The following is a 24,154-nucleotide window of genomic DNA, read 5'->3' on the forward strand; positions in this document are numbered from 1 at the left end:
CTATCATCATCATTCGGTTGTGAACACTGGTGGAGTGAACAAACAATACCTAACAACCAGACAAAACCGCTCTTTTCAGGGCCACCAAATCATTATCGAAAAGTTTAACAATGTTATTCTTCAAACATATCCAAAATCAGCATTTAGAGATGAACCAGCCTTTGGCTGAAAATCTCTTTAATAAAGAAAAAGAAAAAAATCAGCATGCAACAGATATCCTAACGGAATCCTACGTCAACTATGTGGTCGTGTCTCGGACACAACCTTTCTGTGACTTTTTCATCAGTATTTAGGGAAGATTCCAGTGTCATTTTACACGCGTTATTTGTAGGACAACTAAGTGAGAGTTCTCAATGATGACATATTACTATCGAAAATAGCTTCAAAATCCTGAACCTTCCTGTTCCAATGACTTGAACTTATGGTTCGTCTGGTAACACTGTGATTTGTGCGAGAAAATCCGCGTGGAAAACTCCAACCACCATTCATCGTGTGAGCGTCGAAAGAGCGACAGTGATCGAGAGGGGAGAGAAAAGCTACCACCCACTCGGCGAGCATCCACCCCGGACCGGACCGGACCGGAACGAGTGCGAGAGGGTACTGCTCCTTCGCCCATCGTCGGCAGAGGTCGCCATTCCGAAGCAGTGGCAACACCGAACAGCAGCCTCGGCAGCAAGCGGTTCGTCCTGGCACCAGCTGTCAGTTTGTGTTTGATTTTCCGTCAACGTGGACGCGAATTTCAGCCAGTCGCTAAGCAGCAATCAAACAGATACAGGCAGATAGAATATTGTTTTTACCAATCTTTCTGTGGACCATTTGGATTTGTCTACACCCCAGTGAAAGCGGGGGGGACCAACTTTGGTGCCATCGGAATCGACTACACGAAACAAGGCCGCGCTGTGGATGTCAGTTCTGGATTCAGTGTTGGGCATGCATGAATATAGATTGACGAACCTGCCCCGAGTGCTTCATTTTTGAGGTGTTGAAAAATAATTTGAATTTAGAGAGGTCCCGATTTCGGTGCGCAAAGAAGCAGGTTCGCTCGGGTGGACTCGAGTGCGTGAAAATTGTTTTTCGTTTGTTTACTGCTTACCTTCTTCCATATCGACTGTGAGTGTGTGTGTGTGTGTGTTCGTCAAGAAGTGGTGGCACAAAAAGGTTCCGAGAAGAAATTTGTTTTGATTGAAGGTGATTTCAAGTGGCTGAAGCTGTTTTTGCAATTTGATGTACGAGTACAATTTGGTCGCCGGAGGGGAGTGATGTGAAAGTGTGACGTAAAATAGCAGAGAAATGGCCAAAGAGTAAGGAGGGCTTATAAATTTGTATCAGAATCGTGAAAGGCAGAAGGTTACGTAAATAAGCGAGCAATTTACATTTGTGTTCGGTGGGGTCGAGCGGCCTAGTGGAGAGACGGCGACCGGAGCGAACACCGGTGGAAACGGAAAATAATATTACAATAAGGATTAAGTGATTAAGAAAAGTGCTTTCGTTTCTCCCTTCGGGCGCACCACAGCAAAGTGGGCGAATTAGGCAGAGCTCTGCGTTTGAGAGGTTCAATTTCGTGTTTACCGTTTAAGCTGTACACTTTTTCCTGTGTGAAAGAAACCGTGCTATTTGCATTTACCGTTCGAGTGATTCTCCTTCCACCCTTCCGACGTGAAGACGAAAAGAAACAGCAGAAATTTATTACATGTTTACAGCCTCAACCGGCCCCTAGCTCCGTTTTCGCGTGATTGTGTTGTGACTTTTCCGCCGCGCAGAAATTAACCAGTGGTGAGCTGGATTGATAAGGACAAAAACCAACAACAGAGGATTTGCACAATATCTAAGAATACAGTTTGTGACGAGAATCGAACGCTGGGACAAGGTTTTCGTTTCCCAAAAAAAAAAAAGAAACAAAAATAAAAAACCATTTCCAGTAGGAATCTTGGGTGCTTTGAAAAACAAAAATAAAAAGCCTCGTAAAGCGCTGAAACAGCTTCTACTGCCAAAGATAACATCACGGTGAAGCTTTTCTCGGAGTAGGCGCTTTCCTCCCGCATCGCTATTTTGGCGTTCTTGGAAGCGACTCAGACTTAGGTAAGTTCACTTTACCCCACCTCAATGAAAGCTACGCACATTGTGTGTTTTGATGTCTTTGTTCATCATTTCGTTGATTGTCTACACGATAGCAAAGTTTTGCTTGAGAACAGTTTGTCTGAACGGATTACGATCTTCAAAGTCCTATTCCTCTCCTCCCCTACAGGGATTGGTGGTGAGGATTTTCCCCGAACTTCGTGATGTTCGGCTGATTATGGGAGACATGCCGTCTGAGCAGTGCTCCGAAGGAAACTTTTCCGTATCACCTCGGAGGGAGGAGGGGTTTTGTTTTCGGAATTATCGGATCGAACGGTGCTTCCAAGTTTCGAGGGGTCAACTGGGTGGCAAGTCCAGTTAAATTATTCCATCGTTGTTGAATATTTGAGCCTACTGATTTCTATTCCTACATTTCCAGCTATCATTGATCTCCAGAACGAGCTCTGCCAGTGTCGTGTAAATAAGTATTGTCCATGGAGGAGTTTGTTTGTGGATTTGCACAACTGAACGGGTGTTGTTCAGTGGATGTTTACTCTAAAAAATATATGTTTTAGGAATGATTGGACATCTTTATGAGTTTGGGGAAGTTGACATGTTTCATTCTTCGGGGCTGGGTTGAATTAACTTGTGTCATGGGGTAGCATCGTTATTCTAGAATTTCTCCACAAATGCCTTAGCAAGAGTGCCTAATTGAATGCATCTTTCTACTTTTTTTTTCATTGAAAGTGTGCATCGAGTTATGAAATAATGTTTGCTCCACACTGTTATTAAAAACCGAACAGAACCCTAATTATGAACTTTGTTTGAAAGTACGCGTGTACCAAGTCGGAACGAAAAATCTTTCGGACACAGCGGGAATCGAACCAACAACCCCCGGAACGTTGTGTTTGTTGAACTGTCCTGTGCTAAAGAAAGACCTTAGTTACATGCAAATAATGGATTTCTTTTACGACACTCAATATACGATAGTGTTGACGCGCCTTAATCGCCGATTTCTGCCTATTGAAGCAAACAATTCTCCCGATAAAAATCAGAAATTGGCACGTGAACTAACATTTTCAGTCGAAAACATGTTGAATCGAGATTTCAAGGGTGTCTCACATCAAATTGCATCACGGAAAAACACTGTAGAAGATTACCTAGTTGACCTACCTTTTTCAAACTTTCAGACAATAAAATATAACCCATTAGTAAGCTTTTGGCATATTCATTTCATTCAATTTCAATACCATAACCTATGCTCGCTTCTCACGCTTAATTCCACTCATAAGGTTCTGTACAACATCTGGCTGCAGTTACTTCTGTACGGAAACTTATATTTTCTTCATGTTTTCCTCAGATTGAGCCCAGTATTTTTTATGACTCTTAGTTCCGGTGCGCTGAAGGGATTCACGTCCTTTGGTGCGAAAGTGACCCCGTAGACTTCGTACCACTCCAGGACATCCTTTGAATAGTGACACCAAGCTAGAGCCGGCCAAAAGATTGTAGGGCCCTCGTGTTGCTTCAAAAGAGGGAGCAGACGCTCCTGTAGACACTCCTTGAGGTAGATCCGCCCGATTACAGTCCCGGTAGTCACGAACGGCGAACTCCGTTTGCCACATGAGGAGATCGCTTGCCAAATCATGTATTTCTTGGAAAACTTTGAATGTTTCTGTCCCCTTACATCCTCCGGAACATTAAACTTGTACTGGGCGGTGACGATGCTGCCGGAAGTCCGCCTTGACGTATCATCCATGATGAGACAATGAGGCTTAGTCAGTATTTTGCCGTTCGTCACGATTTGGAGCCTTCTTGGACTTGGACAGGTTCAACTTTTTGACCATATCCTTGACCGAAGCATTGGGATTCCGCTTAAGCCAGCGCTACACGATGCTACGAACCCCCTCGAATGCTGGACGCTCGTTGATTCGACGCATCGTGTAGTCGACTGACGAGCTACGAACCTCCAATGTCGAGTGTCGAATATTCGCGTTGGAAGGTAATCCGTTCGTTGTGGATTACCTTCCAACGCGAGTGGCACGAGTCAAAAGATTTTTGTCATTCGTTGATTCGACACTCGATGACATTTGATACACCGCTACACGATTCGTCCGAATCTATCTTTGCCAGATTGGTTTGTTTACAAGTTTTAGATGAAGGAACTATGAAATTGATTCATAAAATTCAAAATGTTCGGCAAAATATTGCAGTTTAATAATGTTAATTTCAAGCATTTCTTATTTATAGCCCGATATCAGTACAATTGCTACGGCAGCAATTTCAATACTCGCATCGTCATCCAGGTTCCTAACGTTTTTGATGGTAAATAAAAACAATAAACATTCGATCCAAATACTCGCCGATTGTTTGGACCGATTGCATTGAATCGAACATTCACTTCACCGTGTAGCAGCACATTCGTCACAACATTTGACGATTCATCGAGTCAAATGTTTGAGTCCAACATTCGAGTGAAACGTTGGACGAATCGTGTAGCGCCCGCATTAAACGCTATCACGACACGCTTGTGATCCTGATCACTAATACAACATCCATTCTGTCCGCATTCCTCCTTTCGTTCATTGCTCAGAATTTCATAAAACGTTTAATTACACAACTCACCGTTGCCTGCACGATTCCGAGTTGTTTTTCGATGTCCCGATGAGAGACTTGAGGATTCTCCAGGTGCTTGAGCAAAATCAATTCGCCATGTTGCTTTTTGGATGGCGCCATTTTTTCCTATTTTCGAAAAACTGACAGCGATAAAAATACAGTGTGAACAATACACTCTAAACTATTTCTACCCAAATTGTCAAGAGAAAATAACCAATGGGTTATATTCTACAGCGTTTTTTTCTGTGATGCAATTTAATGCGGGACACCCTTCATGTGGAATGATTCCGGAGTTTAATTTTGGTTTATGTCTTAACACGTTAAGCCCCGATTTGCTGCGCTTTCCATTCAGCCCACATCAAGAGCGTTTGCACAACATCAGTGTCGGTTCCAGCTCCCATAGATACTTATTGTATAAATAGAAATAGTTAGGAATTTGACTAGAAAGTAGTCACATTTTGTAAAACATCCGAAAACAAACGATATATATTTTCATTTTCTTATTTTGTAACTGTCAGTCCCAATCAGTCAGCACTTTCCTATCAAAGTAAGCTTTTGGCATATTTATCAAAAAGCTCAACGTCGGCCCCTAGGAACCGACACTGGGTTCAATGTGTTATTACCGTTTTGAATCATATTTCGGACAACATCATATTTCGGACACCTTGTTCTAATATCTTGAAATGCCTAATGCACTGATGATATAACTATAAAATTGATACCACAATTGATTCTTTAGAGTAATCCCATGGTTTCACTATCACTTCATTTGAGAATTACATTTGAATTATTACACAGTAGGAAAAAATCCATCCAAAATCCAAAATCCACTAATTATCGTTTTTGTTTGACGTTTGCTTAGTTATCCCTTCATCAATATTCAAATTTCTCTCGTGTTTCATCAGTTCTCATCATCGTTATCAGTTTACTGTGATTGCTTGGTAAGTGTTTCGCAGTTGACTATAAATCATAATCAAATGTAATGTAATTTTCGTTCAAAAAATTGCAAAATAAAGTGTCCGAAATTTGATTTTTTTATAAATGGTGTCCGAAGTTTGATTCTTATTCGCTTGATTTGAAAAGCATTTTATTCGATGACTCTTTTTTATGTTTTCAATCAAATAGGTACCAAAGTAAAAAGCTTGAAAGCAAATTGAACTAGTTTATTGAAAATACCAACCAAATAATACCTGTGTATGAAGCTGATATCTGTTTTCTGCATCATATGTCTTAAGCGTCCGAAATAATTCAGAACGGTATAAGCCTGTGATATTTTTTTCGAACAACCCAGGGAAAACAGCGAAAGCTATTGGGTGTGCAACTTAATTCGTTCCATTTTCACTAGATGGTTCATGGTGCTATAAATAGTCGATGGCGACAGTTGATTTTTGCTGAATCGTCAAGTGTCGGCATGTCCATAAACAACATCTTTGAGTTTTGTACAACAAGTTCAATTGACAACAAGGTTGGAAACGTCGATTTTCCTCGCAAATAAGCACCATTTACGGATAGTTTAAATTCCATTGGAAGAGAAAAGCAACTGAAGCACATAGAATGCTTGCGGAAGTTTATGGTGACACTGCACCATCGGATAGATTTAGTGATGAATGGTTTGGACGATTTAAGAGCGGTGATTTTTAGTGATAAAAAGCGTCCGGGTCAATAGAAAAAGTTTGTAGACGAAGAATTAGAGACAATGCTCGAGACTCATGTCAAACGCAAACAGAGCTTGCAGAATCATTGGGAGTAAATCGACAAGCTTTTTCTGAACGTCTCGAAGCCGCAGGATACATTACAAAAGTAAGGAAATTATGTTCCATGAGAATTGGAAGCGAGAGATGTCGAACGGCGAATTTACATGTCCGAACTATTGCTTGAACGGTACAAAAGGAAGTTTTTTTTGCATCGAACCGTTACCGGAGATGAAAAAAGGGTTCAACACGAGAATCCACAATGCAAAAGATCGTGTTTTTCATACCAGGAACATCGCACCAAGAATATCAACATCATTACATACCAGGAACATCAACACTGAACCTGAATATCCCACCAAATACAGAGCATTTTTGGTGGGATCAAAATGGTGTTATCCAATATGGACTGCTAAAACAAGGTCGAACAATCTATGAAGACTTCTACAGGCCACAATTGATCCGTTTAATGCGAGCTATTGCTGAAAAACATCAGATTATGCGACCAGACACGAGTCGATAATATTCCTTCATGACAACGCTGGGCTTCATGTTTCTGTTCAAGTTAAAATCTATTCAGAAAATAGCGGATTGGACATTCTGGTTCACCCGCCTTATAGAGCAAACCTTGCCCTTCACAAGTACCATTTGTTCCGATCGATGCAGAATGCTTAAGTGTGTAATGGCACGAATTTCGGGCATTTTTGAGCTCCGAAAAACCAAAACCAAGAATAGTTTTTCTATCCATATATAATTATTTGTTTATCTATTTTTTAACAATAAGATAAAAATTCAACGGAAAAAAATATTCATAATTACAATAACTACAAGCTGGTGAAGTGAGGGGGTTTCAGAAAAAGTTGTGTCATGGCGTGCACGATTCCTCGTTTTTTGTTTTTTTTTTCAAAATTCTAGACTTGAATACTGTCTTAAGTGGAATACGATTTCTTCAGAACAGGCTATCAAAAATTGGCTGGATTCATTCTTGACTTCAGAAGATGAAAGCTTCTTTCGCGACGGAATCTTTAAATTGCCAGAAAGATGAGAAAAAGTAGTGGCTAGCAATGGCCAATACTTTGAATAACGGGTGAGTCATAAGTAGCGCGAATAAATGAAATCGGAAATAATATCCATTCAAATCGGACCGGTCATACATTTCGTTATTCATCGTCCGTAGTACGTAGGTATTTTTTCTGACCCGAGAAAAACACTGAGAAAACTCCCTTGAAAACTTTCGAACTATATATTTTTATTCAACAATTGTAATACATTTAATTTTTTTTAAATCATTGCTACCGAGGTTATTTTTGGCAACTTGAGTAGATCGCCGAGAAACTTCTTATTCCTCGAATAGACGATATATTTTTCAATCTGGGAAGGCCACAGAAGGAATTCCTGACTTAGGGGTTTATCCATTTCTTTCTTTGCGTAGTAACCATGGATAACAACTATTACATCCATCCTTCTTAGGGGCTTCGGACCCTCTGCTCTGGTTGTCAACAGTTTCAGGTTCTTTTTCGGACATGCTACTATAGAGATTCCTCATTCGCAGGCAGAGTTTTTTGTGTCTGAGGTGTAAAACAATTAGACAAATAGTGGCCCTTCATCTTAAATCTTCCTCAAGATTCCCAGGACCCCTCGTCATCATTGTCTGGATCACCTTGAAGCCAACTTTTTTTGCACATATAGGATTTGAGTTGTTAAGCTGTGGTGGCTTCCTAACAATTTCGTACATCAACTGAGACAGTATGGTCCAATACAACTCGATTTATTAATCGGTACGTTTGGGGTGCGATTGTCTTCATTACGTATAAATGGTATGTTATGGGCAGGCAGCAAATCCAGAGTGGCCTGGCGAATTGGCATGAACCTATGTCCGACCAGAAAAATATCTTCATCCTTATTTTTTTTTTACAAAAGCATCTTCGATGCTGTTCATGCATCCGAAAGACGCGTTTTCGGAGAAAACTCTTCATCGTAAACAAACGCAAACTAGGGGGGCGTTGCTGATTAATGGTCAGCTGCATCCAAATAGGAAGTATCCCGTGTCGGGCACACGTACAGAGCATTGGAGACAGCAACATCCCAATTACGAGAACACTTGTAATACTAACCTCGAGCCGACCGCGAGTAATCGGTTACATATTACTAACATAGATAATAAGAAAAACTGTTAAAATATTGAACTCCGGCCCCGTCAGGCTAACGCCATAGGAGCCTTGATAAAAATATATATTTTGGAAAAAAAAAAACGCAAACACACTTAGTACGATTTGCGCCCATAAAGAGGAGAACAAAACCGCACACAACTGTTTGGCTCTCTCTTGTACACATAAAACAACCGCATGTGTAAGGAATCAGGAATGTAATTTATTAATCGGTACTACGCCTTTCGTTGAGGGTGCCAAATCCGAAAAGTTTGGAAGTTGTTGTAAAATAACTTAACATTGATAACGATTTTTGATGTGAATGGTACCAATCGAATCGGAAATTCTCTAAAATGATTTTGATATGTTATACAGTTATACAGTTGATGTAAATTGAAAACATTCTCGTTTTCTCACACATTTCTTCCCTATCCGTGCTGCCAATAATGAGTAACTAATTTAGCTAAATTGTATACATCACTAGCTGACCCGGCGACTTCGTCCCGCCCAATTTGATTGTTTGATATGTATTCTTTCGAACATTCACGTTTTCTTGTTAGGTTCGTAACAACTCCACTTGAATTTCACGAATTCCGATGTCATTGTAGAAAATATCGGAATTATATTTTTTCGAACTTTCACTCAAAGTTTTCCAAAAATTTCAAAATTTGTTTTTACCATAACATTGATCTACGGTCAGAGACGAATACAGCAAAATAAAGACGGTTCAAATTGGACAATTCCTTTCTCGGCGCTCTATTTTTATTTATATTATAAAGACAGAACATATAAGAGTGCGTTATTTCACCTGGAAAACCATTTCTATTTTCGAACAAAGATCCATTTCGTTACCGCAAGCATCGAATGGATTAACAACGCTTATATGATGATGATGATGGCCCACCTCATACCCCTACAAAGGTTTGAGCAGGACGATTTATCTTATAGATAATAATTAAGTTTAAAAATATCAAGAGACCAGTATTATAAAAAAAAACGAAGCGAACTGGATCTGTTGCAGGCATAAATATCTATTAATAGAACAGTAAAAATAGGCACAAACTGCGAAAAAACAAACAATGTTCCTATCCATATTGACATTGCCATAGTCATAGTCTCAACTTCAGGCCCAATGTTTTTTCTGAGGCATGTCAAGAAAATTTCCAACCCGGGAAGATCCTTGACTGATTGGGAATTGAACCCAATATCTAAAAGTTTCTACTTAGAACATGAAAGAGATCTGCTACAATCAGAAATAATCGATATAACCATCTGATGAAAGATAGTTTACGACAATTCCGAATGAGCTATCCCAATTCCAGTTTCCACTCCAGACCCTATATAAAAATTTCATTATGTGTCAGTTTTCTGCCAGTGTTCATTATTAACATTTGTCCAGACCCACCAAACGCGCGCGAGGCTCAAACTTTCGTAGACAACGCTAATTTTTTTTTTTTTTTTTTTTTTTTAATAATAATCTACAATTTTAACAAATTTAACAATACAAATTTAACAACAAAAAAAACATCATCATCATCAGTACGAACATGGCAGTTTGAGATACCTGTAAATATTTTTCTAATTTCAATTGATATTAAACATAAATAAATCATTTGACAAAAAATTACGAGAACCTGTTTACAAAACAGATTTTACGTGGGAAATACACATTCTCTTAAACTCTGCCATTGTTGCCGCACGTTTTATTTCTCTGGGCATCGAATTGAAAAAATGTATTCCTTTGTATAACAACGAGTTCTGCGACCTACTGAATATAAAGTTAGGTGTTCTTGCATCATCCGCGTTTCTAGTATTGTATCTATGAACATCACTTCCTCTTTCAATTCGATCACACAAGTATCGAGGCAGCATACCGTTTAAAATTTTGAAGACGAACACCATTGTCAAGTAATAAATTCTTTGCTTCACAGATAGCCACTGTAGCGCGTCCAACATCAAATTAGAGGAAGTGTATCTACTACATCTTAAAATCAAACGCATAATCTTATTTTGTAAACGCTGCAATCTCGTTAATTGTGTATTGTTTGCAAGGAATAGGATCGACGAGCAAAAGTCTATGTGCGGTGAGATCAATGATTTATACAATTTAATTTTACTGTTCACCGTCAGTTCTTTTTTCAAACGACACAAAACGCCGTATTTCTTGGCAATCTTCTTGATGACATTATTAATGTGAGACTTGAAGGTTAAATTGTCATCAATGATAACTCCTAGGTATTTGATTTCATTCACGCGTTCTAATGTCTCACCATCTATTTCAAAATTTACGTCAATACTGGAGTTCACTGAAGAAATCAGCATGTATTTTGTTTTGCCAACATTTAATTTCAATTGTTTAAATTTAAGCCACTGAGCCAGAGAATGCAAATCTTCGTTTATGTGATCCTCGGTTTCTTTTATATCCTTAGCTGCGATGAACAGGACAGTATCATCCGCGAACAAATTAATATCACAATATCGTAAAACCCGTCGCAGATCATTTATATATAAAATAAACAAAATGGGCCCTAAGACACTTCCCTGCGGCACCCCGAGTGAGTTGCCGATGGGATCGGAAATAGAATCATTAAAACGAGTCTTTTGAGTTCTGTCGCACAAATAGCTTTCGAACCATTTGTACGACATTCCTACAATTCCATTGCGCTCCAATGTTTGTAACAATAAGGGCCTAGAAATTGTTTCAAAAGCGCGTTTAAGATCCAGAAATACCGCAAATATAGTCTCTTTCGCTTCGATATTCTCTTTCCATTTTGCTAACACCAGATTCAGAGCGGTTTCACAAGAGTGTCTCTCTCGATATCCCGACTGTTCCGGTATTAGCAAATTGTTGTTATCTACATAATGCATCAGCTGGACTTTCACAACAAGTTCTAGTATTTTTTCTAATGTGTGCAACATGTTAATAGGGCGGTACTCTTCGGCTTTATCCGTCCCATTAACTTTGGGGATCGGAATCACAAGGGATCCCTTCCAAACCGTTGGCACGTGCCCAGTTAGTAAAGATTCATTAATTAGGTCCAGTAGATCGTGTCCAATGACATGAAAGCAATCTTGTATCACTTTTGCGTTGACATTATCGATACCAGCCGATTTTTGCAATGAAAAACAAATATCTCTTAACTCAGCAAAAGTGATGGGTGAAAAACAATCTAGTCTACAATTGATATTAATCGGCTGTATTATTTCGTCAGGTTCGCTGACCAAGTCAATACTTTGGTTGATCAGCAGAACACTATTGACGAAATAACTGTTGAATTTATCGGCAATAGTTTGGTCTGACTGTTCTTCTGACCCTTCGAAAACTATGGATCGCGGTGTACTATTTTTAGAATTTAATAACTTTTTTAATAATTTCCATAGTTCTTTGCTATTATTTTGATGTTCATCGATTTTCCTCTGTATATATTCACTTCTAGTCCTTTTCAAGACCTGTGAATATATATTCCGCGCGAAGGTGTACCTATTCCAATCATTTTCTAAATTAGTCTTTATAAACTTTTTGTACTTTTTATCTCTTTTGCGTTTGAGACGCAGCAGATCAAAAGAGTACCAGCTGTTCGAATTGTTTAATTCAATATATTTTTCAACCACTAATTTATTGGTACACTCTCTCAGAATATCGGTCAGAACAGCTGCTTTATCATTCAGGTGTCCCGTCATTGCTTCAAAATCCAGGCTTGTCGAAACAAGCTGAGACATGGCTTCTTTGGAATATCTATTCCAGTTTTTAATTTTTATTCTATTTCCGTCACGGTCATACTGTCCATTCTCAATGTAAACAAAAATTGTCTCATGATCAGTTATTTTTAATTTGGCCTGTGTAGAAGAATGGACAGTGGCAAAATTAGAATACACGTGATCTATTAGAGTTCTACTATATTTAGATATTCTAGTGGCTTCGTTAACAGATTGTTTTAAGGTAAAGTAATGTGATAATTGTTTCAATTGATTCGAACTTCGGGCATTTAGCCAGTCAATGTTAAAATCACCAGCAATTATATTTAACTTACTGCAATCAACAATGCTTTCCCACCAGTTTTCCAAAATATCTAGAAAACGCTGGTCACTAGAACTGGGGGAATGATATATAATTCCATAATTTCCCATCTGCATGCCTCTTTCAACTGAAATAGCCAAGAACCAGTTATTTTCAACAGCTTCGTTTGAAAGAGTGTTGAATTTGACTGATTCTATTGCATAAATTGCAACACCTCCAGTGTGTTTGGAGTGCGACAAGCAAAAAGCAACTTTATAGCCCGGAATTTTGTACTGATCATATGATTCTCCATCGATTATGTGAGTTTCAGAAAGAAAAACCATCTGAGGACGCATGCTTTCTACAAGATATCGCATTTCTGCGTAATTTGTAGAAAGCCCAGCTATGTTCAGATAAATTATTGCTAACTTATTCACACATTTTTTTTTTTTGGATTGCTATTTGGTTTGAAAAATGACGCTTTTTTTCTTCTCCAGCAGTCTCCGATAGACAGGACACTGGGTGCTATAAGTTGGATGATTTTCATCCAAATTCAACTTCTGTTCATTATTAACTTTGATACAATTTATGCATTTCAATTCAGTTGATGAGCACTCAGATGTTTTATGTTTCTCATTACACCTTGAACATGTTTGTTCTTTCTTGCAATCTGTGCTCTTATGCCCAAATTCTCCACATTTAAAACAGCGCAAAACACTAAAGGCCTCAACCACGCTACATTTATCCCACCCGACACTTACTTTACTAGCAGTCATCAGGTTTCTGTAAGTATCATGGTCAACTTCAATTATCGTGTTGTATTTATTATACTTCAAGCGTGGATTTTCATATTCAACAACGACCTTGACATCCTTGATCGGAATGTTTTCATTTTGACTCTTTAAGTAGTCAATGAAAACATCAGAGGAATATCGATCACTCATCCCAATAATTTTTAATTTTGGTTTTATTGGCTTTGGAATAAAAGTACTAAACCCTTTTCCAAGATTGCTTTCAATTCCACTTTTCACTTGCTCAATATTATCCCCTGCTGCACACTCAACAATAATCGAGCCATCTTTACCGTTCCTGAAATTCTCTATTTTGTGTATTTTAGGATCTAATTTAGTCTTCAACATTTTTCTTGTATCATCATTTTTCTTGTCAGACTCTATTGGCTTTACCACAATGACTGGACGAGCCTTACGAGCCACGACATTAGCGAAACTTTCAATATTATTATTATTATTTCTAAACATTTTTTCTTTCAAATCATTATTTTTATTCGTTAACATAATTTTCTTGCTCGGAGTGTCCAAATTAGCACTAATTGAGCTCGGACTAACCTGTCGCTTCCTGTTCATCACAGCTAAATTTCTGTCAACATTATTTTTTTCAGAGAGTAAGCTTTTCATATTTTCCAACTTTTTGGCAACACTGCTCTCGAAGCATGCCATCTTCTCTTTGAAAAGCTCGTCGAAAGATCTGATAAGCTTATCTCGCTCATTCTCAAACGCGATGTTTATTTGCTCGGTGAAGCTTCCTCGGACATCAGAGAGCGAAAGTGAGATCTTTTCCATCTCCCTTTGCAATCCACCAACGTCTAAAGCATCACCTCGCACGCCACATTTCTGGTCCGACAAACATTCATCACAAATAAACTGAATGTTCGGATTCTCTGTTATCAGTTTCGCTGTTGCTTTTGTAAGCGAAGTACAGCGCCGATGAAATCGAACACCGCATTTACCTACACAAACAACAGGATCATCACTGATCATTACTTTGCCGTCGCACGCCTTGCACTCGCTCATCTCGAGAGTGCCCTGCGCGGCAGCAATGGCAAAAGCAGAGACAACAAAAAAACAATACAACGATACACAACACAGCACAAGCAGCTACGGTGGCTATCCTGAGCGATAGCGAGCCGTAGAGCCGTGATATAAATTTGATTTAAAAACGCACAACAATTATCAGCATGCACTCAATAGGTACTTATCCTGATAATATTTAAAATTCGCCGTCGGTGGAACAAATTTGTTCTAATTCCAGCCGTCTATTTCCCACAAAAAACACTTTAAATTCAGCACTATAAAGATACACAAACCACCATGTTCGCTTATCACGATGTAATTGTAGAACAAATGAAAATAAAGACACAAAATTATAGGAGGTTGTGTCCAAGATACGACCGCATTGTTGACGTAGAACTACGCTGTTATTTTATATAAGTCGCTTGTTTATACCTTCGGATGTTATTATATAATGCTGTGAAATTTTAGAAACACCTGCTTAGTAGAATAATCTCTGAAATGTTTTTTTCATTGAAGAATCAGTTAACGATAATTGATTGATGATTCATTCTTGCCTTCGCAAAACAATACACTAGCTGACCGTATGTCGAAATTTATTTCATGTCAATGCATTGAAAATCTACCTCGAACGCTATTCCGGTGGTCTTTTTCGCAATTGACATAGACTCGGCTACAGTCGATTATATACATGATGCACCAGCACCATTATTCCACATCTCATAACCACATCAATATATCTTTGGCACCGCATGGAAACAACAACAATGACAACACTTGCAGGTATCAAATATCCTGCTACATGTTATTTAGTATTGCCTCAAAGGAATCGCACCTCTAGGCATCGTTCGTACAACATAAAACAAGCGCCAAACAAGCGATCGCCATAACATGCATACAGAACCATACATTGGTGGCTTGAATCTACTAGGAATATAAACACTTCTCATCATTTTGCGCTATTCTCTGTTAATGTAAAAACTGTTAATATTACTGGCTTCGAAAAAAGTAGCACCCTAAGTGGAGGAAGTTTTGTTACTGGCAAGCGAAACCTAATCACATACGAAATTCCAGAACGACATTTACTTTCTTGGTGACTCTTTTTGTTAATAACAACCTCGAAAACAGTAGCAATGCTTCATTATGATCAATATTAGCGCAAATGCAATCCTAGTTGAAAGCAGTTTTGAGACTGGCACGCGAACCCAAATAACTTATAACATTCCAGTAAGACATTCAAGATGCTTGGTATTCCTCAAATATTTTTTGGCGCACACCCTTAACGTCTGCTTCGCCATACGTCAGTTTAATGCATTGATGCATTCTCAAAGGCACCAACGAAGTCCTTATGATGACGGAAAACAAACAATGTTAACTGCTTGGAAAGAGATTGAATTATTTCACACAGCTTGTATTCTGCTGTATCACCCATCGATGCGAATTCGCTGATGAGTTTGTCAAGAGCACCGCCTTCACCACCAGCAGGGGGAGCTTGATTTTGGTTGCTGCCTGGGTAACGGCGTTTACATTTTCGACCGACGTGCCGAAATCGCCTACTTCACTGTTGTTCGATGCGGTGTCACACTCGCGAAGGCTCGGTTCAGTGTGAGTGCTTTTCACTGCACCAACATCGCGTGCATCATTAGATGACGTTTGCCTCGAAATTTTATTGCCCCTGGCAATTCGTTTGTTTTTTGCAGGGCTCGAGCCTGCCTTCCTCTTCTTCTTGCGATACGAATGCGAATAGCGCGAAAAACGAACAGAAAAACCAAACGACGATATCCAAGTTGGATTACCACTGGTGGGGTCCAATCTTAGATCGAAGCGCAGCGAAAGCAAAGTGAACTGGATTGCTCAACAGTCCGATGCCGAATGAAAGTTTGCCTCAGCGAGATCCACTGTTTATACTCTAGGAAAGTATTCCCCTTCATTCTTCTACTTTTCCTTTGTTCACGGAGACTTTAAATCCTACGATTTCCCCTCCGTTGGTTGTCGATAAGTTGCTCGTTATTGACAGCTCTGTTCGGGAAAGCACACAAATGGACATAACAAATGTATGGGAAAATGGAAACGCTTAAAGTTTTCATGAATTTTAACCATTTACAAACCAGGGGATTCTAATGTATAGCATATGAAACGAATCTTACGGAATTTCCGATTCGTCTACAATGTAAATCGCCAAAATCCGTTCACGACAAAAATAGCTATTTACGTTAACTTTATTTCATAAAAACGTGACCTGTTTTCTGATTTGGCACCCTTAATGAAAGACGTAGTTCTACGTCAAAAAATAAAAACAAATTAAAGACGGCTCCAATCGGACGATTGTTTCCTAGAGTTTTGCGCTTACCAACACATTTGGCGATCAATTTTTATTTATATTTATTTATTGATAGGATCAATTTTTATTTTTAGGAACAAGTAACTTTTGAACCTCCCAACTGATTCACGAATTCGTAAATGCAAATGACATTTCAGAATAAGAATTTTAAGAGGGTTGTGTCTGAGACCTCATAGTTGATGTAGCGTTACGTTAGGCTACTTGTTGCATATATTTGGATATGTTTGAAAAATTCCTTTGTTAACCTCTTTGATAAAGATTTGCTGGTCCTGAAAAGAACCGTTTGTTTTAATAGTTGGGTATTGTTAATTCACTCCATTAGTGTGGTACCATTCAGCGATGATGGTATAAGGATGCTGATTAGTCGTTGGATGGTGCATACCACGATAGAAGATGCTGAGGTGGTATGGTATATGCTGAAAACTGCCCTCTGAGGCTCTGGACGCGATGACTCTTGTGTTCTGTATGGATGAAATAATAATAATAAGTAGCTATATATAGAAGGTGAATGAACATTTTCTCCATTGCCTCTTACGCTTCAAAACAATGGTATACGGAGCTAAATGCCTCAACGCGAATTTCAATCTGACTAATTTTACAGCATTATAGACAGCTTTGATTAGACTATCCGTTTTCGAATGATACGCGAACATACATTTCAGGCGATTGATTTTAATACTTGAACATTTGAACCATTTGTTCAAATTGCTAGAGGATAGTGCTACACATACACTTATACTAAACGTTTTGCAATGAATGATCGGTTATGGTAATGGAATTTCGGGAAGCAACCAATATGTCGAATCATATTATGTAAACCCGCATGTACACTGCATTTCCAGCGAAGGATTTCTATTTCTTTTTATATTTAATTGGCTATTACATCCATGCAAAACCGCCATCTTCGTTAAGTTTTTTATCAATTAAAAACAGATAGTTTTTTGGAGTTTTCGTTACATTACATTCTCATTACTTTGTAATGTTCATAAGGCTCACAGTGTTGGTGTATGTGATTTTGAGAAAATAGTTTACAATTAAGCAACATTTCATTGAATATACTGCTGCTCCTGAGGACAGAGAGTACTACTGTTCTCTGGAGCGTTTTTGTCCCTTGAATGATGGATATCAATCACAATACAATGGTCATCCATTAAAAAGGAAATAGTATGCAAATAAAGACGACATCATATTTTGTTTACAAATCCTAATGTACTCCGCTTATTATTTTACCTCATATGTACCACATTGGAGTAACACTGAAATTTGGGAAACGACTTGTATACTTGCAGCACGGGTACAATTAATACTTCTTTTTCTTCTTTTCGTTGAATTTGAATTTGAATCTTCCGATTCATTCGTTCTTCGAAAAATGCGTCGGCGAATGATTTTCGTCGGAACAAAAAAAAGTTATTGAAATGAAATACAAAATTTGCCCGAGAAATGGGCGAAATGTGTAGAATCTAACGGAGGTTACTACGAATAAAAATATTTTGAGGTTGTCCTGAAAATTATGTGTTCTCTTCAACGAAAAAAAACGGACTATTTCGCTTCTTGCGCACCTGGTAAACTGTATGAGATTCTTTGTATTCAAATAACTATATTTTTCGAAGAGTTATGACTATTCATATATTGACAACGTTTTGTAAGTAAAAGTTTATTTGTCTACCCCCTGTATAAAGCAACAAGTGAACGGTTTAAGTGAATGAGTGAACAAGGAAACATCGTTGGGTCCTGAAACATTTCCATTTGTAAAGTCTCTCCTGAAAAATATGTATTCATAAATAGAATCTATTCTGTCTTTTTTTCCGTTCATAACGCAATATACATGTTCTCATAAATGTAATATGGATTGGCAGAAATAAAACAAGGATATATCAAGAATATTGAAACGTTAGGAAGTCTAAAACTACGACAAAACAATGAAAAAGTACAGGAGGTTCATGTTTTGGTAAAACCAGAGATTGCCGATTTGAGAGAAAGAACATCCGTTTTCACTCACAGAGAAAAATAGTTGAAAATATGAGAGGCGAGGTAATGTTATATTTGCACAATCCAGACGCTGTCCAAGGCCGTTTAGACGTATCTAAATAGACTACATTGGTAAAGTTAGTTTTGATTTTTCGCTCCATATTGTCAGTACTAAATGAGAGACGAAAAAGCATACTCGTTGATCTTTAGAGAGAGAGAGAGAGAGAGAGAGAGAGAGATATTTTCCCACATCCGTTTTTATTTGAAAAAGAATTTTCGGTGAAAACGAAGAGACGAAAATTTCTACATTGCACTACTTATCGAAAATCAGATTGATTGACTGAATACTTATCTCGCAGCTGAGCGAGAATTTCGAGCTCTGGATAAAACATTGATGATCAAATTGGAATAATTTTGTGATAAATGGGCTATTATACATCTCTCGACACAAGAGAAGCTAGAACTTGATAAAAACCCTCCAGGGGTAAACATTCGGGTGTTTTTCAATTGTTCGCCAAAAATCTCTGGTTACATCTCCTTATCCATCGTCTATCTGCTATTCCGGTTCAAGTGTTATCGCGACGGTCTTTTCGCAGCTGTCACATTGCGATACTGATGATTGGCCGAATAAGTTGGTTAAACTTATCGAGACGAGAAAAGGATCTACGCATGATTGACTTGCTGTTTTCCATGCGAAATGATATGTAAAACCACACTGAATCAAATTCCACGTCAGTGAAACATGGCGAATGGCCAGTCTGTTAAGGTGAAGGTGGAAGCTAGCCATTGTAGTAGTATAGGTAAACCCTCGAGTAAAAATGGGGTAATAGTGTTTGTGAGAGAAGAGCAAAGCACACGTAAATAGATCAATTTACTTATCAGACTGTGTGGCGCTTCATTGACACGAGTCTTTGAATACATTTGAAAAAAAATAACAATTCAATACTAAAGTTAAATGTATGAACGATATGTTCCGATGAACAATTGCAAATATAAATATATATAGAAGGTGCATTTGCATATGAAGCAAAATTCTGATTATACGCGAGCGTAACATGAGCAAATTTATAACACATGCGAATTGGGGGTCTTTTGGTATTAATTTGGTTCTTCCGCATAGTAACTCGATGTTGATAATTCCTTAATATTTTCCTTCGTTGATCGTATTGTTTTCACATATTCACGTTGGAGAGCCTTAATTTTGATTGAATGTAATACTTTTCCGTTTACTGTTTTTGAGAGCATAGGCAGCCGTTGCAGTGTTCCGAGCTCTGCGATACAATTTTCTTACCCAATGTTAAAGTTGCTAAAACATACATTATAGACCCATTAAACGTAAAAATAATAATTGTATTGATATCAACACAATTTCATTCTATTGATTTTCATGACATGAAACGCTATGACTCACAAATAACATTTTATTGAGTGGTTTTTATAGCTGTTTCGATGATGTTGTCTGGCAACAGTGTCGAAAAAATAACGATGCTTTCACCAATACAAACAAAACCATTGCCGAAAATTGAAAAACGAAAATTTAACTTTCAGAGCACTTGCTAGAGTTTTCCGACGTTTTTCACTATACAGTGCGACAGCAGATGAAAATTCAACATCTTGTAAGTAATCGATTAGAATTTGGTTGATATTACTTGATGGGAAGTGTGCGAAAACGATCATTTTCTTCACACTGTTTCGCAAAATTATTGATTTTCGGGCGAGAGGTGAGGAAGGGAGATGAATGAAATGAGCGCCATTGTGGCAGCCATTTGTGGCTAGCTTCCACCTTCACCTTAATTAATCCTCACCGAAAAAGTACCTCCAAATGAATGACCTCTTGTATGCGATTGTATGTCGTTGCTATACTTTCCTTGATATAATCTACAGTGTTTTGCCATGCAATGAAAAGTATGAATAATCTACCGAGAACTATCATATTTTAACGACATTTTATTATTTTTTTTCTGCGACTAAATATTGCCAATATATGCAATTGTATGTATGGATGTATATGTTAAAAACATGAACAGAGAAAAGCAAACATTGCTGGATTCCGAAAATAAACTATGCTTTCATTTTTCTAACGGGAATCAGCCTCATCTCCTTCATTTATTGACAGCAGAAATGGTATACCCTTCTAGCATGCTCTAAAATCCATATTTCAGACCCGGGTTGAAGGATTCAACCATGCTTAACTGATCTAATTAATTAGTTTGCTCTTTTGGAAACGTTTTCATTTTCCAACTGAGCTGCTTCTCAATTTAACATCACTCATTACGGTTCTCCGAATGTGGGGCTAATATCCAGATCCAACTCTCAACATGCCCGACATGATGGGGTGATTGGCGGGGGAGGATAACTTTTGTGTTCACGTTGAAATGTTTACTTCTAGTATTAGGGCCGGTTCCGGATGTTATGGGTATGATAATTCAGTGTTTGTGCTGGTGGTTGACCCATTTCACTTTCATGTTATTTTTATATAATTTCAAACTATTAGAAAATATTCCATGATTCCATGTACAATTTACGGAAGGATCCGGAAGAGGGGATTTACCCATACGCATACATTGCTCGTCCCAGTAAATCTCCAATCAACCTGGTTTTCAAATCACTTTTGACGTTCCTATGAAAACCAGTCAGGATCAGTATCGTTAGGTAATCTTCAATATTTTGTTTTGATGGTTTTCCAAGAAAACCTCCCCAAAATCCCACATCAAATTCATCAGCTGTCATAATGCATAAGACCCGTTAGCAGAACAAATTGAATCAATGTCAACGGTGGCATCATCTGCGTGTCCTATCTGAGGCAGATAACGCACATCTACCTGTACTCGTTGCCTTCCCCTTTTCCGACACTGTCCCTTAGTACCCTTTTGCCGTCAAGGTCACCATACGCTCGGTTCATTGGCATTGAACCGTTGTTAGCGTTGACATGATACAGAACAGATTCCAATAAGAGAGGCACGGACCGGGCAAAATAAACAGATTAGGGGCCTCGAAGCAACGCTTGTGTATCGAAGTGTGCTGCTGGGGAACAAAGGTGGCAGCAATCTAACTATAGGAAAACATTTTATTCATTAATTATGCAACTGACTTCGGAGTGGCTGCCATAACGATTCCCCGTGCGGCACCGCCGGGATTTCCCTCCTGGACGCCGCCTAGCCTACAATCAGCGCCGAAGTGCGCCTCCGGCCTGTGAGTCAATTTGGCGTAGCTGATGATGGTGGTCACAAACGAAGCCACCACGCGATTCACAGGGCATCAAATTCGGAGATACCGGAAATGAGGGGGCATGATGTACCAGAGGCGCAACCAAAATATACAGAAAATTGCGGGGGCGGTGGCTCGGTCACAACAAACCAAGAGATTACTGAATTATTAATGCAGTTTGTCTTTCCGACCTCCCTCACCTGTTTTGGTTCTCACTTGGTCCAGTTTTGTTCTTTCGCTGGTTGGTTTGGCATCCTATTTACGGTGTGGGCCATCCTCTCCCGCTCCCTTCCCATTGAACTAGTTAAGAATAGGGTCGGTCAATGTTGGCAGATTTACGAGTTTGTCGAGACTGGGGAGAAAGATAAAGGTTTGCCAGTTCGGTCGTTCATAATGGTTTGTGGAATTCAATTGTGAGCCGGCATAGCCGGCATTCATTTGAATCTAAATATTTAATGTTGATTTTGAGGAACGATCACAACGTTACAGAGTTAGATCTTCGAAGTTTGCGACAAGTTACTACGCAGAAAGGGGGGATATACTGAGAGATTATTAATTTATCCAGATCGTTGAATCCATCCGCCGTTTTCCAATGGTCATTTTCAAATATCTTCTGTCGATAGTGTCAACAATCATGGAATCGTTTTGAATCACTTGAATAAGGCTGGGCACAAATATACGCATCCGGTTGTTTTATTTTAGTTTTGGCGTCTCTCGATTATGTTCAGTCAGAATTTTTCTAAATAATAATTTATGTAACTATTCTCGTAAACAACTGTTTTTGTTTGTGAGAAATGTAACGCACCAAATGTTCTTTCGACGCGCGCCTTTGCGCTTCTTTTATTTCAATTAAAGTGAAGCTTCTAAGTTCATCAATCATTAGAAGAAAAAAATGTAATAACGGGTGGAAAATGAATTGCTTCGAAACCGGCATGGAACTACACTCAAATTCGTACACCACCATGCAGATCGCTTTTCACTACTTTTGAAAGTCGAAAATAAGTGAATCTATGAAAATAACCACAAACCCATATTCGTAAAATATTTGAAATGCCAATTCGATTCCGAAAGTGTTGATCGATTCCAGGATTTAATACCTTTCAAATGTTTCGAAGGATTATCTACGAGCTTTTTTTTGGAGGTTTCGGGATGAACATTCATGAACTCAAGTGGTTTCTTAGATCGTTTGTATTAGAAGTCTGAGAGTTTCTAACTCTCCTGTCCAGATTCTCATATAGTTTTTCGATGGGATTGATGTCCGTAGTGGAGTATCAATAACTTTTGAGCAACTGTAGAATGCAATCGCCCTCTCCGGCTTGCAGTATGTTGCATATGAACGACACTTTTATCCCGAAAAAAAATTCTTGAATTCACGAAAATTAAATGATCGATCAAAAAAAGTCATCAATAATCCGAGCACACTCTTAAATTCACACAAGCCATTCTACGGCAGAAAATTAGCAAAATCGATTCACTTTTTATTACTTCGGATATTAATCCTGAATGTATGGAGCTTTCTTTTTTGGATTCACCAACAGGTGACAGGAAAAATTCATGAAAAATCGCTAAAATCATTTCATTTTTAAAGGCATTTAAAGCATTAAATCAGCGGTACTCAACCTTTTTTTCAGATGGGTCACAAACACGTGGTGGTTATGGTGTCGCGGGCCGCTTGTGTCTAAGACTCGACCGCATTGTTAACGTAGGAATTATGAATGCCGAAAAACAAACATTATAGTAATTCAAGAATGAGAGGCGTATTAACTGAGGAAGTCTGAGAATCTGAGAGAGCCTCTATAATTCAAAACATCATCATCATTACACCAATAAATCCGAACACGCTTCCATATTTGCAGAATATCTCTTCCACCATAAATTCAACAATTTGTACGTGTGATTCAATTATACGCAACAATCTCCACATATCTGTATGAAAACTCGCACCATGTTGGTTTTCATACCGATATGTGAAGATTGGTTATATTTTTAATATTTTTTATGCTTAACTTGTGCAAGCTCTGCACGTTCGTTCAACTTGGTAGCAAAACAGAAACTGAAACCAGCCAGGGTAAGCACGATATTTATACTACTTTCACAGCCATCCGACGACATGCATACTCTACTGAGTTCTTATGATTTCACCAAAACTTATAGATTTTTGTGATTTCATTTGTTGGCTTTTAAATCTGTGAAAAATTAGGTCAATAATTAACAAACATCACTCATACACTTTTTATCTTTTGAAAGTAATTGTAATACCACTTCTCTCAACCGGCAAAGAGATGTTAACGCTCGAATCCTTGCTCCCCCAATGTTACCATATCGTT

General features: G+C 38.5%; 1 protein-coding gene across 4 annotated transcripts in view; it reads left to right on the top strand.

Annotated features, from left to right (window-relative positions):
• Nucleotides 1–684: 684 nt before the first annotated feature.
• The window catches only part of LOC129780464 (hemicentin-1-like), a 366,959-nt gene continuing 343,489 nt past the window's right edge, over nt 685–24,154 (top strand). For 2 of the 4 annotated variants that reach the window (XM_055788773.1, XM_055788774.1), the window contains exon 1: nt 685–2,079. The gene's annotated coding sequence lies outside the window, so the exon portion shown is untranslated. The remainder of the gene's footprint in view (nt 2,080–24,154) is intronic. The other 2 variants (XM_055788775.1, XM_055788776.1) reach the window with 1 other exon arrangement.

Source organism: Toxorhynchites rutilus, chromosome 3 (assembly GCF_029784135.1).
Source record: "Toxorhynchites rutilus septentrionalis strain SRP chromosome 3, ASM2978413v1, whole genome shotgun sequence".
Taxonomy (NCBI): domain Eukaryota; kingdom Metazoa; phylum Arthropoda; class Insecta; order Diptera; family Culicidae; genus Toxorhynchites; species Toxorhynchites rutilus.